The sequence below is a fragment of the Squalius cephalus genome (genome assembly GCF_949319135.1).
Source record: "Squalius cephalus genome assembly, chromosome: 19".
In the NCBI taxonomy this organism is placed as follows: domain Eukaryota; kingdom Metazoa; phylum Chordata; class Actinopteri; order Cypriniformes; family Leuciscidae; genus Squalius; species Squalius cephalus.
The window spans coordinates 18,205,633-18,222,985 of NC_137140.1; the positions used below are offsets into that span (position 1 = coordinate 18,205,633).

General features: G+C 39.5%; 1 protein-coding gene across 1 annotated transcript in view; it reads right to left on the reverse strand.

Annotated features, from left to right (window-relative positions):
- LOC307147356 (interferon-induced protein with tetratricopeptide repeats 5-like) overlaps positions 1-17,353 on the reverse strand; it is a 141,134-nt gene that overhangs the window by 46,391 nt on the left and 77,390 nt on the right. The window lies entirely within an intron of this gene.

Here is a 17,353-nt window from a genome sequence, read left to right on the forward strand (position 1 = left end):
CAGCCAATACTAATTCTGATAGAAAGTTCGCATATTCTTTGATAAAGTCTGTATGGTGCCCTGGTGGCCTGTATACAGTAGCCAGCACAAATCTCAAACATGATTTATCATTTAGACTAGATATTGTTATATTAAGCACCAACACTTCAAAAGAATTATATTTTAGACATCTTAGTAATTCTGAAAATATTACTATAAATGACAGCAACACCTCCCCCTTTGCCTTTTAGACGAGGTTCATGTTTATAACCGTAATCTTGGGGGGTGGACTCATTTAAAGTAATGTAATTGCTTGGTTTTAGCCAGGTTTCTATCAAACACAGCACATCAAGGTTATGTCTGTAATCATATCATTAACAATAAGTGCTTTTGAAGTGAGAGATTGAATATTCAACAGCCCGAGCTTTATCATTTGTTCATTTGTATTATATCTGTTTTTTATTTGTTGAACATCAATTAAATTTTTACCCTTAGATGGGTTTGGAATTTTTTTGTATTTCCTAATTCGAGGAACAGACACAGTCTCTATATGATGATATCTAGGTGAAAGAGGCTCTATGTGATGGGATTTATCTGACCTGGGTGACGTTAGACAGCTAGCAGATGGTCGGTTAAGCCAGTCTGTCTGCTTCCTGACCTGAGCCCCAGATTGTCATGGTTGAGCTCTAAGACTATATGCCATATTACTAGAGAGAAGAGCAGCACCATCCCAGGAGGGATAAATACCATCTCTTTTCAACAGGTCAGGTCTGCCCCAAAAACTTTTCCAATTGTCTATGAATTCTATATTATTTCGCGGACACCAATTAGACAGCCAGCCATTGAGTGATGACAATCTGCTAACTATCTCATCACTCCTGCGAATAGGAAGGGGGCCAGAGCAAATTACCAGTGCCTGACATCGTACTTGCGTGTTCACATACCTCTTTAATGTTAATTTGAGTGATCTCCGACTGGCGGAGTCGAACATCATTAGTGCCGGCGTGAATAATAATCTTAGAGAATTTACGTTTAGCATTAGCCAGCACTTTTAAATTTGCTCTGATGTCAGGCGCTCTGGCTCCCAGCAAACATGTGACTATGGTGGCTGGTGTCTCTATTTTCACGTTCCATGTAATAGAATCGCCAATAACTAGGGCACATTCAACAGGATTCTCAGTGGGTGTTTCACTGAGTGGGGAGAATTTATTTGTTGTGGTAATCGTAACGGAAGAGCGGTGTTTTGTCCCGCGACTATAGCGTCGTACCGTCACCCAACTGCCTGCTGCACGCGCTCTACTTCAGCCGGAACCGAACAATGTACAGTGTTCACTAAACTAGTCGCATCCAAAGCAGTATCTAAAGCCCTTGCACTCTTACTTTCCTCAATTAACGTTTGGATGCGTGTCTCTATAGTTCTGAAATCTTCTCCCGTCAGCCTGACTATCTCCCTGCATTTATTACATATAAATCCTATGCTGACAGAGAAAGCTATGCTATACATGTTACATGAAGTGCAAGTGACAATAAGAGGAGGAGAAGACATGACTTACCGTGTTTGTTGACTGGCGCAACTAACAGGCTAGCAAAATACTAGCGTTTTGTGCTAGCAATGAATTAGATTGAAGCTAGCGAGGTTAATATGTGATGTTAAGTAAGTTATATTTAGCTTAAACAACGGTGAATGATAGTAAACAGAGATTCAAAACAGAAATATATACGAGGCTTACAGATGCAAACCAACTTAGCAGCTCAGCAGCTCAGCAGTATCAGCAGGGCAGACAGGACCAATCGATCAGGATCAGCCAATGAACGAACATTAACCAACCAAATATTAGGGGGGAACATACTGTTATTAATTCAGAGAAATGGTTTTGACTATTGTGAATAAAAGCTCATCTACATCCGTAAATCTGACAGGAGTTAATAGTATAATGGGCTGACATTGCTTTCATGTGCAAGGCTCTTTGGTGCCCTAATGTAAACACTGTCCGGATGCCCAATTTTAGAGACAGCAGCAGGCGAAATGACTTATGAAAAGTGGCATTAAATATTGAAAACTGTGCTAGCATGTCAGCTTTCATTTTCTACTTCATTTGTTTCAGAGTGAAAATCCCATACTTTTCCCAGCCGCCTCCTGAACATTTTCAGGAGTGCCATATTGAGCTTCATTACTCTCTTATCTAATGGGTCTCTGCACCAGCCCAACAACTTCACTTATCAATTACCACGAGATCCCTCAGCAAAACAAACAACTTATTTCTGAGGCAAACTGCTTTTTAAATGCAACCAAATATTGGACGTCTAGTAGTATTTCTTCTCACTCAGGCAACTGCAATATCACACAAAGTGTATTGTACAGCATGCTGCTTTCTTACAGTTCTGTAAACATTAATAAGTTAATTGATAATTAACCTGTCAACTGTCAACCCTCTTTTTGAGCATAGATGTGAAAATGCATTATCCAAACTTAAATGCTTGTAGTTCATGAATGCTTTGGAAGGTTGGTCTTTTTTTAAAGAAGACACTCAGCAGATTATTGCCAAAATTGAAAGTCTAAGGGAGTTATACAAGTTTTATGTGTATGTATGTCATAACTGATTATGTATTTTGTCAAGATTAGAAAAAGATTTGATTATAAAAGAGTGCAGTAAGTTTTGTAAAAAATTTGAATTATGAGACTGCCCTATGGAGCCAGCATCTGTTTCCATGGTAATGCAATTTCCCAATGTTAAAATGTTGTCACAGGATGATTTTTTTAGTGTTCTAAAATATGCGATAGGCAAAAATGCAATAAAAAAGCATGGCAAGTGTCCTGCTATAGCGCTTTGAAAGTCTGTATTGTATAAATCCCTGGTCTGGTCTGTGAGACAAAAGGGCCCATAAGTGAGGACAGAACACGTGATAACCTTCCCCGTGTATTGGCGAACCGGCTTTGGACCAATATATCGGGCCTTACACGATCTATTAGAAAAGTTAAATCTAGCTTCATGCAATCTTTTTTTATTAATACTTGACTGTAAGTTTCCTAAAAAAAATTTTTTAAAAAGCAATACTTTGAGCAAAAGGCTGAGAAAATCATGTTTTTGTAAAAAACTACATCCAGATCAAATAAAGAACGATGATCAAAATGTCTCGGTCACGTATGTAACCCTAGTTCCCTGAAGAGGGAACGAGACGCTGCGTCGAAACGCTGTGGGAACGCCCTTGCGTGATTGCGTCTTGAAGCACGTATGGAATCAGTCCAATGGCGAGACGGAATGTCATAGGCGGGTGACGTCATCGACCAGGAAACAATAAAGCACCCCTGAACCATAATAGTGCCAGCTTCTGATAGGCTGAAGCAAGTCGATCACGGGCATGCTGGGAGTATGGCAGGGCGACGCAGAGTCTTGGGTTCTTCTTCAGGGAACTAGGGTTACATATACGTAACCAAGACGTTCCCTTTCAAGGGAACACGAGCTGCGTCAAAACGCTGTGAGAACGCTAATACCCACATCGCCATAAGAGCAAGTGTCCGTCCATGTGAAGTCAGTGCGCACATTCAGACAAAAGCACCTGCACCCCTGGTGTTGGAGGGGGATAACCCTGTGGAGAAGAGCTCCTGCAGGAACTCCAGCAACGCACCCACTGGGCAGTTATCCGGATCCAGGTGGTGCTCTCCACAACCAGAAAGTGAATAATCTCCACTTCAAGAACTTATGAGGTCTACACCATAGCGTCCAAACCCAGAGGGGCTGGATGGCTGAGAGAGAACCATAGTGGACATTGTGTTGTCTCCTTGGAAGCGAATAGGTCTACCTCGGCATGACCGAAGTTCTTCCACAGAAGCCCCATCACCATGGGGTGGAGTCTCCATTCCCCGGGCCTCGGCCCCTGCCTCGACAGGATGTCTGCCCCCTGATTTAGATACCTTGGTATATAAATCGCCCTCAATGAAAGTAGCTTCCCCTGGGCCCACAGGAGGATCTGGTGAGCCAGCTTGTGTAAGAGGCGCAATTGCAGACCCCCTGATGGTTTATATAAGATACCACCGATGTGTTGTCTGACCGAACAAGCACATGGTGGCCCCTCAGGTCTGGAGGGAAGTGTTTCAGAGCCTGGAACACCGCCAACATTTCTAGACAATTTATATCCCACGAGAGATGATGGTGGGAGAACCCCTTGGTCCTGAGCCACCACTGCAACGGTCTCATGTACAACAGGCCGCAAGGTATAAGACTGGACGCTGCTGCCATCAGACCTAACAGTCTTTGAAACTGCTTTACACTGAGCAGCTGGCCTAGCTTCACATGTTTCACGGCTGAGAGAATCGAAGCAATACGAGCAGGAGACAGGTGTGCCTGCATCGTTGTCGCATCCCATACCACACTCAGAAAAGTGGTCCTCTGTAGTGGAGATAGCACACTTTTCTTGGTATTCAACCTCAACTTTTTGATGTGAGCCAGAAAGACATCTCAATGCCAAACCGCCTGATGCTCCGATTAAGCTAGAATAAACCAATCGATATAGTTCAGTATGCGGATGCCCTGGAGTTGCTGCGGAGCCAGAGCTGCATCCACACACTTCGTGAACATGTGGGGTGATAAAACTAGGCTGGACAGAAAAACACGATATTGGTATGCTTCGCCCCCGAAAGCGAACCTCAGGGACCGTAATTCGAGAATTACGTCAGTGCTGATCTCCTCACTCATATCTTTTAATAGGTCGGCCTGGTATGCCTGCAGAATGGACATGGTGTGCAGGCATGCCACGGCCTGACCTGCCTCCGAATAAGCTTTACCCACCAAAGCTGATGTATTTTTGAGTGGCTTGGTGGGTAATGCCGGTGCTTTAAAGGAGTATGCAGACTCAGGGGAGAGATGGCTCGCAAGCGTCTCTTCAGCCCTGGGCATCGCCCCGTGTTGTCTAGACACATGAATATTTGAATAGGTGGAAACTTGGAGACTAAATACATGGTATGAAACCAGTCTTTTCCACGACTTCAACACCTCAGTGTGGAGGCTGGGAAAGAACGGCAAGCACAAGCATGGAGGCTGCATGTGGGAAGGCTGAAAGCATTCATCTAACTTGCTTTTCTGCCTTGACTCTTGTTTGTCCGCTGGCCACTCAATGCTTAATTTTTATACAGCACAATTGAGCACCTCCACAAGCTCCTCACATGCAGGAGACTGAAGTGACGAGTTTTCAGTATCTTCTGTGCCGATACAAACAACATCCAGCTCCTCAGAACTGGATAATTGCAGTACCGGGGCCTCAGCCTGGGCGGAAGTAACCGCAGTGCGTGCTTCCAAACCCTGAACTAAGGCACTGGATCTGACAGGTAAAGGCTGAGAAAGTGCTGGGCCCGTCTCAAACCCCTCTGTCAGGTCCATTTGCGAACCCCACGTCTGAAGTCTCTGTTTCAGCAGAAGCGGGACCCAAGCCGCAAGGAGCGCGAAACGAACCGCCCTCCTCGAAGAGCGATCAGTGGGAGCGCAGTGTTCTTAATGGTAAATGCTCACAATGCTCACAACAACGACTGGGCATGCTGCACTCCAAAACAAACAACACATAGTTGGTGTGTGTCCCCACCCATAAGATATCGAGTGCAGGGATGAACACACTTCCTATAGTGCTGTTTCCTCACCATAATATAGTTTTTTTATATATAGAGATATATATATGTGAAAAACCGCTACCTTGTAACTTCTAAGGACAGACAAAAACACTTTCAGACAATTATTCACACAGAGCGCTTGCTGAAGGCACAGAAGCTGTTATGATCCAGGGGTGCTTTATAGTTTCCTGGTTGATGACGTCACCCAGAGGTGTAAAATCCAGGTTCAGGAAGTAAAATTCCTCCTCAGTATTTTGTTCCAATTACCTGGATTTGCTAATTAGCACAGTTTTTCAGCCAGGAGATAGAACTAATTAGTAAAAATCAGCTGGCTGAGTTCATGGGTGGAATAAACATATGGCAGGACTTTTACTTTCTGACCCCTGGACTTTACACCTCTGACGTCACCTGCCTATGACGTTCCATCTCGCCATTGGAGTGATTCCATACATGCTTCATGACGCAATCACACAGGGGCGTTCCCACAGCGTTTCTACATAGCTTGAGTTCCCTCTTCAGGGAACATAGATGGAGTAGATTGAGTCCATCAACATAATCTTGCACAGTTCTAAAGCTCGTCCTGGGTTGACATTTCATTCAGTAACATTAGGCAGTTTTGATTTATATGCTGTCTCATGTTGATGATCGTGTTATTTTACATATGCATATGATTACAAATGATATTGCTTGTTTTCACACAAATGGCGGGGAAAGAGTTAAAAAAAATTGTTTTTATGATGCATTATGTATAAAGGCTTTAAGTAAAATGATGCCAAGTTTTCCTTTGCAGAATGGAGAGAAGTAGCCTGTTTGGTGGTTGTGGAAAGGTAAGACATGGCGCAATTATTGTGGTGAGGGTGACCTTAATGTTGTGATTTACAAGAGCTTGGATGAGCATAGTGGGACTCAAAATATGTCTCCAAATGTAATACACTATAATTCAGGAACACTATTTCTGTGATTAATGTGGCACTAGGGCTGTTTTAGCCCAAGTGCTTGAAAAACTGTTGTCCACAGGAATGAATTTCATCCTTACTTATTATAAACCATTACTGGAATTATCTCGTTTTTTAGAAGACAGTTGAAGCATCATGGGCCTGATTCCATAAATATTTGCCTGTATTGAAACGTTTTTGTTGTTGTTTTTGTTTTTTAGTGATGGCCTTGTAGCGTTTATTGGTAACAATCGTAATTAGGTCATATATGAAATATTAGCTCGAGCAATATTCAAATTTGGGGAAATATTAAAATCATAACTCATAGTCATAATTCATAAATTTCACATATGCTATTACCTTACCTGCTAATTATCAAAAATATTTCATTCTATAACTGGTCTCTCATCAGTCATTCGACCAGCGAATACTTTGATTATACCAGTTAAGAAGGAATATTTATATTATCAAACCTCAGACAATTCTCTCCTGGCCGTGGATGCAAATTGCTGGGTTTATGCATTAAAATAAAGAGCTAGTAGCCAGATCTTATCGCAATTTCATTGACAATTACATTGGTGGGATTGTAACACAGAGTCAGTCAAAGTATAAAAGATTTATTTAATCAAAAATGACACACAAAGGATTATATGCATATAGGAAGTAATATAGGCTAATCTACGTACGTAAAATTACACAAGACACACGAACGTTTAAACAAACAAACATAAACATGACTTGATCAGAATGAAAATAGGAAGAAAGTGAGGGAGAAAGGATGGTAATTCACAAACAGAACCTTTTAAGAGACAACTGTGAAAGCAGCTTCGAGAGAGATCATTTTATACGTTACTTGCGATTCTGTTCCTTTGTCTGTGGGAAGCTGGGCTTCGGGACCACGTGCGTATCTTGGCTGGACCGTGTCTCATCGATTTGTAGGCTTGCGTTTCGCGTGAAGTTCTTAAAAACTCACTGAATGTAACATTACCGAGGTACGGAAGTCTCTTCCCGGTGCGGGAAGGGCGAGAAAACTTGGTTACAAGCCAAGAAAGGCTTTTTACATCCGCGTTTGGATGAAGGCCCTGTCCCCTCTCTCGCTCCGCTGCTCATGGAGCAGGGAGGGGTGAGAGTGCAGAGTTCAGAGTTCGGAGTCACGAGGGTGAGAGCGTGTGAGAGCAGAGAGAGAGAGACGTCTGCTTGTGTTGTGGTTTTTAAAGCAGCGCGGGGTAACGCCCTGTTTGATGACGGTACCCAATGAAATCTTTCGGTTCTGAGGCGGGAAAATTCTCTTTGTGTGAAGAAAACGCCTCCTTTCACCATATGTCTCCTGAACGAAATAATTCATATTTCCTCTTAAGATTATACATACTGAACTAAAGATGTTACTTATATAACTTAGGTGGGACTGATCGAATTAAAACAGGACGGTCAGACAGATACCAAGAATTACAGGTAGATTTTGGACACACATAACGTTACGTTCATATGCATCATTACACACAAATAAAGCTTGATTAAACGTACAATAAAATTGTCAGTGTTTCCGTAATGGCAAACGATGACACTTTAAAGAAACATAGGAATACATATCAACATTTAGTGACTTGTTCTGTGTGGGAATGTCTGTTTCAAAGTCCACGAGTGTGTTTTGTGTGTGTGTGTGTGTGTGTGTGTAACATTTCAAAGAATGTCTTTGAAGCTCACACTGTGGAAAGGGGGAAGTGGGTCGTAAAAGGGATTCAGTTACAGAGTCTGCCAAGTCTGTGGGACTTAGAAAGTGTTTTCACTTTTAATTAGTATATAAATTAAAAGTCCATTTTTACCCATCGAGCCATAGTCGTTACAGCCTTCATTAAAAAAAAAGGCAGAATAGGTTTCTTTGGCTGTTCGCTGCTGACAGGGCATACTTTGTTCTTGTTAGCTAATGTACATTTTGAAAAAAATTTTTTTTTTTTTTTTTTGATGGAACGGCCCCAAACAGGTACAATTCGATGAGGAGACCATGTTCTAATAGGGTATGCTGAAACTGAATTAGTCTGGGGCTGTATACCACACTGTTCTTGTGCATGAATGTTATTACATTTTGTTACTGAGAATTAGTTTTAGTTTTGCAACCTCTGATGTCAGCACATCACCTCTCTAAAACAGCTGAGACAACAGGCACCAAGGTTTTTTTTTCTTCTGAATTCCAGAAAGAAATACATGTAATCAGTTTCATTATGTTTTTGGTTCAACCATTGGCCATTTGAAATGGGGGTCTCAGCACTGCAAGGGTAATTGATTTAATTTTAATAGAAACAGTTTCACATTCATTAAGCTGCTGCACGATCAGTGAACTGCCATTAACCTATTTTTTTCCCCTCATAATTACCAATCCAAATTAATCAACTACCATTCTGCAATAAAACCTCTGATGAAACGGAGCTAGTTACAAATCAAAGCATATAAATAAAGTGATTTTAAAAAATGTATCTCTGGCATTGCCTAATTTATTTCTTAGAGTGCACCAGTCTTGCATTAACTTGCCGTCTGCCTTTGCTGAAGTTCAGAGATTGACTTACATAAGCATCTATGAATAATTTTTGAGCATCGCAGTACGACTGTGATTCTTGCCGTGAGGTCCATCCTATTTAGATGTAAAATACAGCGAGAGAGGATTGTTTGACCCAAAGCTTCGGTCAGGATGCTGGGAGGTTTCAAATTAAAATAAAATCTTGCTTGAAGCAAGACATTTTTTTGCATATTGCGAACAAAAATATCCTCTGATTTCGAGTGTGTTTTGTCATCAGGAAGCTTTATGTGATGGAATTCTCAAATGAGATGTAACCTTGAAAAGACAAAGGCAACTGTGTCATTTGATTGCAATTTGCACCATGTGTTTCAGGTTGGCACTCAATACGTTCTGTCTTCGATCATCCCTCTCACACATATAAACAAAGACAACCTGCAAGGATAAATTATGAGTTACAGGGTTCCTTGTGTTACATGTATGATCTGTGTTTCCCCCCCTTCATTGTGTTTTTGGTTCAGTCCTGTGTCCTAGTGTTCCATGATTGTTCTAATTAGTCATGTCTATCACCTGTGCATTGTCAATCACCTCATTAGTTATCTTGTCAGTCCCTGTGTATTTATACCTTGTGTTCTCCTTCAGTCTTCGTCCGTTATTGTCAATGTTAGTGTGACTGTTTGGTGTTTCCCCAGAGAGTTTGGTTATTACATTTTATTTCTACGTATTCCTCGCATCCATGAGCTTTGTCCTACACGTAATGTGACACCTTGTTTACCAAAACAAACAAAGCCAAGGTGCATTGCAATGATAATTATTTAGTCCCACGTTGATTGATTATAGATTGAGTCTCACTGAAGTAATATATGTTGAACGCATAGAAAGCTTGTAAGATGCGCTCTGTAGAATTTATGTCACTCCTGGGCTTCATTGAAATACTTGATGTGAATAAATACTCTGAGGAATTCCAATTTATTCCAAATAAACCTGACACCTGACATTTTGTCCAGAAACCCTTGGCACATTGCTGCCTGATGAAGGGTCCTTGAGAACTGTTTCCCTAGTGAATAACAGTATGTCAGCAGAAGGGTACGCTCTGCACGTTTATTATTGGCCAAAGTGAAATGCAAGTTCTAAGGTTACATGTCAACTAAAACCTGAATTTGTCACCCAGGCCTTTTAAGTAAAACTGCAGTTATTTGAATTAAGAATCTAAGAATAGTTTACAATTAATGCATGTAAGTTGTTTATCTATAAATTGTTTACTTATTCCAAAGAATTTAGTATTTATTCATTACAAAAAAATATTTTTAAACCTTAATCAAAATGGTCAATTTAACAATTGCTTGATCAAAAAACTTTTTTTGGTAACACTTTAGTTTAGAGTCCAATTCTCGCTTTTAACTAGTTTTCTTATTAGCATGCATATCACAAGGATATTGGCTGTTTATTAGTACTTATAAAGCACACATTAATGCCTTATTCTGCATGACCATTCTATATCCCTTAATCCTACCCAATACCTAAACTTAACAACTACCTTACTAACTATTAATAAGCAGTAATTAGTAGTTTATTGATGCAAAAGTCGTATAATTAATAGTTAGTAAATAGTGATAATTCGACCCTAATCTAAAGTGTGACTGAATATTTTTTGTGGAACCAACATATTGATCATGATAAGCCACATATTTTGCTCTATATGAATATAAATGGTGTGCCATTCAGTCATGTTATATAAGAAATGTTTACTCCGCATTTCAATACAATAACATGTGTGATAGAGTAGCTGTTTCTCAAGGTTCACTGAAGAGTAAAAACTTGTAAGTGAAAAAAAAAATAGAAGTTTAGTTTACTGTAAAGTAAATGTAATGAACTAAAAAAAATATTTCATACAAAATATATTTTTTACAAAATAATTTGGACTCTAAAATCAAAGCCACGTCTAACCAAGTTGTGTTCCAAATTTGAAGTTGATATCACAAAAATGTAGCTATCTAAAAGGTTTAAAGTACTGTTTCTATGGTAACACAATGTCCAATTTCAAATCAGTTTTCACATTATGCATCTATTCAAATTCAAAGTAGTATCCACACATCTAAACATCACTTAAGCTGGTGCTCAATCCAAAAAAAAAAACTTGAAATGCAAAAAAGAACCAGCACAAGATGACCACAAGCGGTCTTTGTCAGGCTGTTCAAAGCCATTTCCACATGCAGTTAAGCCTAAATTTTTTCTTTCCTTTTTTCCTACTGCTCCTATCCAGTTCCTGTGACATTCCCATTGGGAACATTTAAACATATCACAGTAGCTAGTGAATTAACAGCATAAAACAGCTGAACAAATCAATCAGCATCTACAGAGGTTGTACTCTCTCTTTCATACCTCTTCCTAATTGCTGTCATCCATTAATCCCTGACTTCTTGTTAGAAATGATACCGCTGTGGAGAAATCTCTGAGGTGTTATTCCTGACCGATTGTGAAGTTCTGTTAATGATGTAGTCTGATTCTATCAAAGGCCAATACTTTAACAGCCAGGACAGCTGGCCAATTACAGCTCCTTATCAAGGAAGGAGAAGTTCAGGCTCCTGGAAATAGATTCTCCATGTCAGGCACTGTAACTTTTACGGCCATATTTTTACAAACGTCCTACATGCATCGTTGCAACAGAAGCGAATCAATCAAAACTAACTTTAGCTGGAAAATAACTTTATTAAAGAACCGCTATAAAGCCAAAACAATCTTACGTTAAATTATACATTTATCTCTGTAAAGCTGCTTTGAGACAATCTACATTGTTAAAAGTGCTATATAAATGAAGATGACTTGACTTGACTAGAGTGGTTAATGAGAATTTTATGTTAGCCTGCATACGTCCAGTTTGTGTGCCAGAGCCCCGATGATGTTGGGCTAATAATATCGCCTACTCTTGCTTTCAGTGCATTTGGGACTGTCCTTCAGGACTGTGTGATTTATTAGTCTTGAGACTTCTTTGTTTCAGAGGTAGTGGCAGAGAGCATGTTCACATGGAGAGGCGTATTGTGTGGAATCTGCTTGGGGCCTGCGGTGTATTGAAGAACAACAGACGGGAGGTCCGAGCACTGACAGGGTCATTCTGACTTTCCTTTGTAAGTTTAGGCTGCAATTATAGTGGTGCCAGGTGGAATTAGTGTCATTAAACTAGTATTCAAAGACATCTGGCTGATGGAGCGACAAGCGTGCTTATGTTTTATATGATAAAACAAACCAAAAGTAGCAAAGATAGTGTGAACTTCTGTTTGATCAGCAGGATGTAAAGCAAGAAGAATGTAGCTTCCACAGCTTGATAGCCATATAGAAGATCAATATCTGGAGTATCTTTTCAGGCTGGGAAACATCACTCTTCCATCCTTTGTACATGGTGTAGGTTTAAGGACGTGTCTCTGATTGAACCGATATGTGTGCCGGTGCTTCTGAAACTGCTAGCAATAGATTCACCTTGAAATCTTCCCTGCATTTGGGGTGTTGGAATAGAATCCTGAAATATTTATTTATATATTTGCAGATAAACTAATTTAAAACAGGGTGACTCAGAGTAATTGTTAAGTATTCTTGTTAGATTATTTAAAAAAAGATAACACTGTCAGCCATGGATGGAAAAAAAAACATACAATAATTTATATAGGTTCTGCAATTAATAATAAATTAGTCAATAGTTATTAGTCAAGTCATGCTTACAGTGATAAACACGAAAATTATTCAATGACGCAAACAGAATTCAATTCTGCTGAAAAGCATCTCTAAAAGACAATAGTGTCATTATTCAGCTGAAGTCAGTTCATTGTTGATTCAGTTCAGTTCAATTACTGTGTAAAGTTCATAAATTATGGAATGGGTTCAATTCAGCTATTAAGCAGCTCTGCATAAAACAGTGATGTCATCATCCAGTGGTGTCAGTGCAGGGGGGAACCTTGGGAGAAACCATGTTCAGTCTGGGGGCCAGTTCTTATCTAGCCAAATGAACGAACATAATGTGATTATGATTCCAGGCATCATCTCAAGTCAGATTGTGGATTGGTATCATTCAGAATAATCTCATCCTGCTCCTTCTGCTTGAAGATCAAGATACATTATGCCAGCATATGGAGGGGATTTGGTTCTCATGGTCTTAGCTGAGGATCTGTGTCGAGGGCTATCTAGTCAATGAGGTCTTTGCAGGGAATCTGTCTTTAAGGCTCATCTAGTTGTTGTGGTCTCCGCTAATATTCAGGGCTACGTTGTGGTTGTCTCTATGTGCAGATGTATCATCTGGTCTGTATATGGACCGGATCTGGCTGACCAAGGTTACCTCAGGATAAGACAGACTAATATTAGCATAGATGCCATTCCTCTTACCGATGTAACAAGTACATAGGGTGTTGTAGGAAGTGCTGCCTGTTCTAGTTGACTTTATGCAGTCTAACGATCCTTTAAGGGATTTGAATGATAGAAATGTGTTAGTGTGTTATGTTCATGCTTGGTTAATGAGATGGGCCTTTAACCTAGATTTAAACCGACAGAGTGTGTCGGCCTCCCGAGCAAAGCCAGGAAGACTGTTCCAGAGTTTTGGTGCTAAATAGGAAAAGTATCTACCGCCCACAATCGATTTTGATATTCTAGGTATTATCAACTGGCCAGAATTTTGAGACCCTAGAGGGCATGAAGGAATATAATGTGATAGGAGCTTGCTCAAGTAATAAGATAATTTATTCAGGGCTTTATAAGTAATGAGCAAGATTTTAAAGTGTACAATGTTTAATAGGGAGCCAAAGCAGTGTTGACAGAACTGGGCTAATATGGTCATACTTCCTGGTTCTAGTAAAAACAGCTGCTGCATTTTGGACCAGCTGGAGTTTGTTTATTAAAGCTACACTGTGTAACTTTTTTAGTTGATTCTTAGCAAAAAACACTTAGTTCTTTCAAAAATATATGTGCTCATTAATGTATATTTACTTCTTTCAAGTAATAAAGTATTCTCTTAAGTTTATAATCTGCCATTGAAAGTACATACGGGTGAGGGGTTCGAATGCCGGTCGCCATGTTGCCCCTCCATCTTGAAACTACATTAGCCAAAGAGGGACATGCCTGTAAATTCAAGCTTCGCCTTTTGCGTTTTTCACTCAGTGACACCGTGACGAATGCGAGGGGGAGATTACTCGCGAGCTCTCGAGTGCCGGCAGATTTGAAAGATAGTGTGGTATGTGTGTGTGTGCGTGCGTACTCACATTTGAAAGAGAGAATTAAAACGTCAACGCGACAGGCAAATCAGCAAGACCATAGTCAATATTGGAGTAACTTTTCCCAGATGGTAAGAGCTCATGAGGAGAAGATTTTAAAACGGACACCGAGGTTGCCTGCTTTCTTCTCGACAGGTAATTCAGCCTGTTGTAATTCATTTGTGTAAATTCTAAGTTTTATAGTTGCTTGTCTAACCATAGCATGGTTGTGCATAACGCCAGAACGACCTCTAGTATAACTTCATCCTCGCGTCAGTGGTGAAAAAGTATTGTTTACCTTGTAACATAAATCTGTGCTGCGACGGATCACAGGTGATGAATAGTTTTAAAGGCGCAATTTTTTAAGCTATATAAAAAAAAGGACACTGTAAATTTTAGTTATTTTTAATTGCTTTTACTTTGTACACATTGTAACATTAGCCTAATCTGATTATGCTGGGATAGCCGATTCCAAGGGTGACGTTTACCTCCTGACATCTGTCCTGTAGTTTTATTCATTTTAGACGTATTGTTTATTATTGTCATGGACGAAGTCGATAACTGGAAGCCATGTTAATCTTGGAATAATACGGCCACCGTAGGAGTTAAAACGCCCTCGGAATTGAGAGGAACAGAAGCTAATATTCACTGGGTAGTCATATACAATTTCACCGCTAGATGGGGGTAAAAATCACACAGTGTAGCTTTAAAGCTACATTTTTTTTATATAGCTTAAAAAATTGCGCCTTTAAAACTATTCATCACCTGTGATCCGTCGCAGCACAGATTTATGTTACAAGGTAAACAATACTTTTTCACCACTGACGCGAGGATGAAGTTATACTAGAGGTCGTTCTGGCGTTATGCACAACCATGCTATGGTTAGACAAGCAACTACAAAACTTCGAATTTACACAAATGAATTACATCAGGCTGAATTACCTGTCGAGAAGAAAGCAGGCAACCTCGGTGTCCGTTTTAAAATCTTCTCCTCATGGGCTCTTACCATCTGGGAAAAGTTACTCCAATATTGACTATGGTCTTGCTGATTTGCCTGTCGCGTTGACGTTTTAATTCTCTCTTTCAAATGTGAGTACGCACGCACACACACACACACACTATCTTTCAAATCTGCCGGCACTCGAGAGCTCGCGAGTAATCTCCCCCTCGCATTCGTCACGGTGTCACTGAGTGAAAAACGCAAAAGGCGAAGCTTGAATTTACCGGCATGTCCCTCTTTGGCTAATGTAGTTTCAAGATGGAGGGGCAACATGGCGACCGGCATTCGAACCTCTCACCCGTATGTACTTTCAATGGCAGATTATAAACTTAAGAGAATACTTTATTACTTGAAAGAAGTAAATATACATTAATGAGCACATATATTTTTGAAAGAACTAAGTGTTTTTTGCTAAGAATCAACTAAAAAAGTTACACAGTGTAGCTTTAATAAAGTACACACCTATTTCTTATCACATTGAAGCCTTAATTCAGAATATTTTTGCAGGTACAATGATTACAAAAAGCCCCCAGGGAAATGGACAGGAAGCAGCCCTCATGCTGTGCTGCCATAGATGGAAAAACAAGACTGAAAGACTCGCACAGAGCATGTCACTGTCACAAATTTCAGAAAGAGATACAATTTACGGAGCAGTCATTCATGTTCAGTTCCGGTATAACATGAGAACAAAACCTCTTGTCTGGTATAGATTCTGAAACTCTTTGAAAGTCTTTCTCGTTTTTCTTTGCTTTTTGTACAGTAATGTGGACAAATATAATACCAATATAGCTATGTTTTTTTAGTCTTGGAGGCTTGACATATTACACTGATGACATCTGCATTCATTTCCATTTCTGTTTATACAATAAAGGACAACATGTCACCTCAATTGGGATGCATGCAAACCTTTTTCAAAATCTTTAAAGTGTAATAATGAAAGATTAATGTGGACTTCGGTTCATGTAGAATAGTTTAACCAATACTAAAGCACAATCTCAAGTTTTTTTGTTTTGTTTTTTTATAATTAATCATTTAATTCAATGACCACAGCAATTTGTCTTTGTGAATGAGCATATGATATATTTATTTTCCTCACAAAACCTTCCCCCAAAATTTGCATCTCCTATAAATTCAAACAACGGCTGGTAGACCAGAACAGATTTGTTGTTTGGTGCCTGTTTGGTGCCCTCAGCATCTTAATGATAAACTTCCATCTTTTCTCTCTCAGGCCTGTAATTCTTTTTTAGGTATAGGGATATGCAATATATTGAGACCATATTTATTATCTGTCTATATTTTAAAATGGTATCTGTCAATACCTGCTATTTAATTATGTATGCTCCTTTTAATATTTAAAATTAGATATAAATATATATTTATTTAGACAAAACAGTATAATATTTATTGCTAATTGGCCATAACATGAGAATAATCAGCTGCATAATATGAATATACTGTATAGATATGTATAGTTGGTTTGTTTTTATATTACTTGTAACTTTATATGCATAAACGTTTCAAATCCAAAAGCGTGGTCACTAAAATGCTTGACGAATACACAGTGCCACTAGTGTTGATGTATTGTTTACCATCTGTTGGCCAAGCATGCTGATAGAAATTAAAGACACCTGCCCAGTGCCCAACTCTGCCTTTCTCACAGCTAGAAGACAATAAATGCCTTGCTTCTAATAATACAACTATAGGCGAGACACGCTCAACTTGCTGTCACATTATTAGTGGCAATCACTGATGGTCAAATCAGGTGACTGTTTTGAGGGCAAAAGGGACGGGACTGCAACGAAGTAAAGTGTTCATCTTTATGATTGCTTGTCCACTGCATACTTTTTTGTATTGTTCTAATATTGCTTTATAAATTTGTCCTCAAGGAGACAGTTCACCCAAAAATTCAAATTATGTCATCATATACTCACCCTCAAGTTGTCCCATTCCTGTATGACTTTCTTCTGTGGAACACAAAAGATATTTTTAACAACATTTCAGTTTTTTTTCAAGGGGGTCCAATTACATTCCATTGTATTCCATTATATGGAAAAAAATAAATAAAACCAATATTTTCTGACTTAGTAAAGTCAGAGGTTT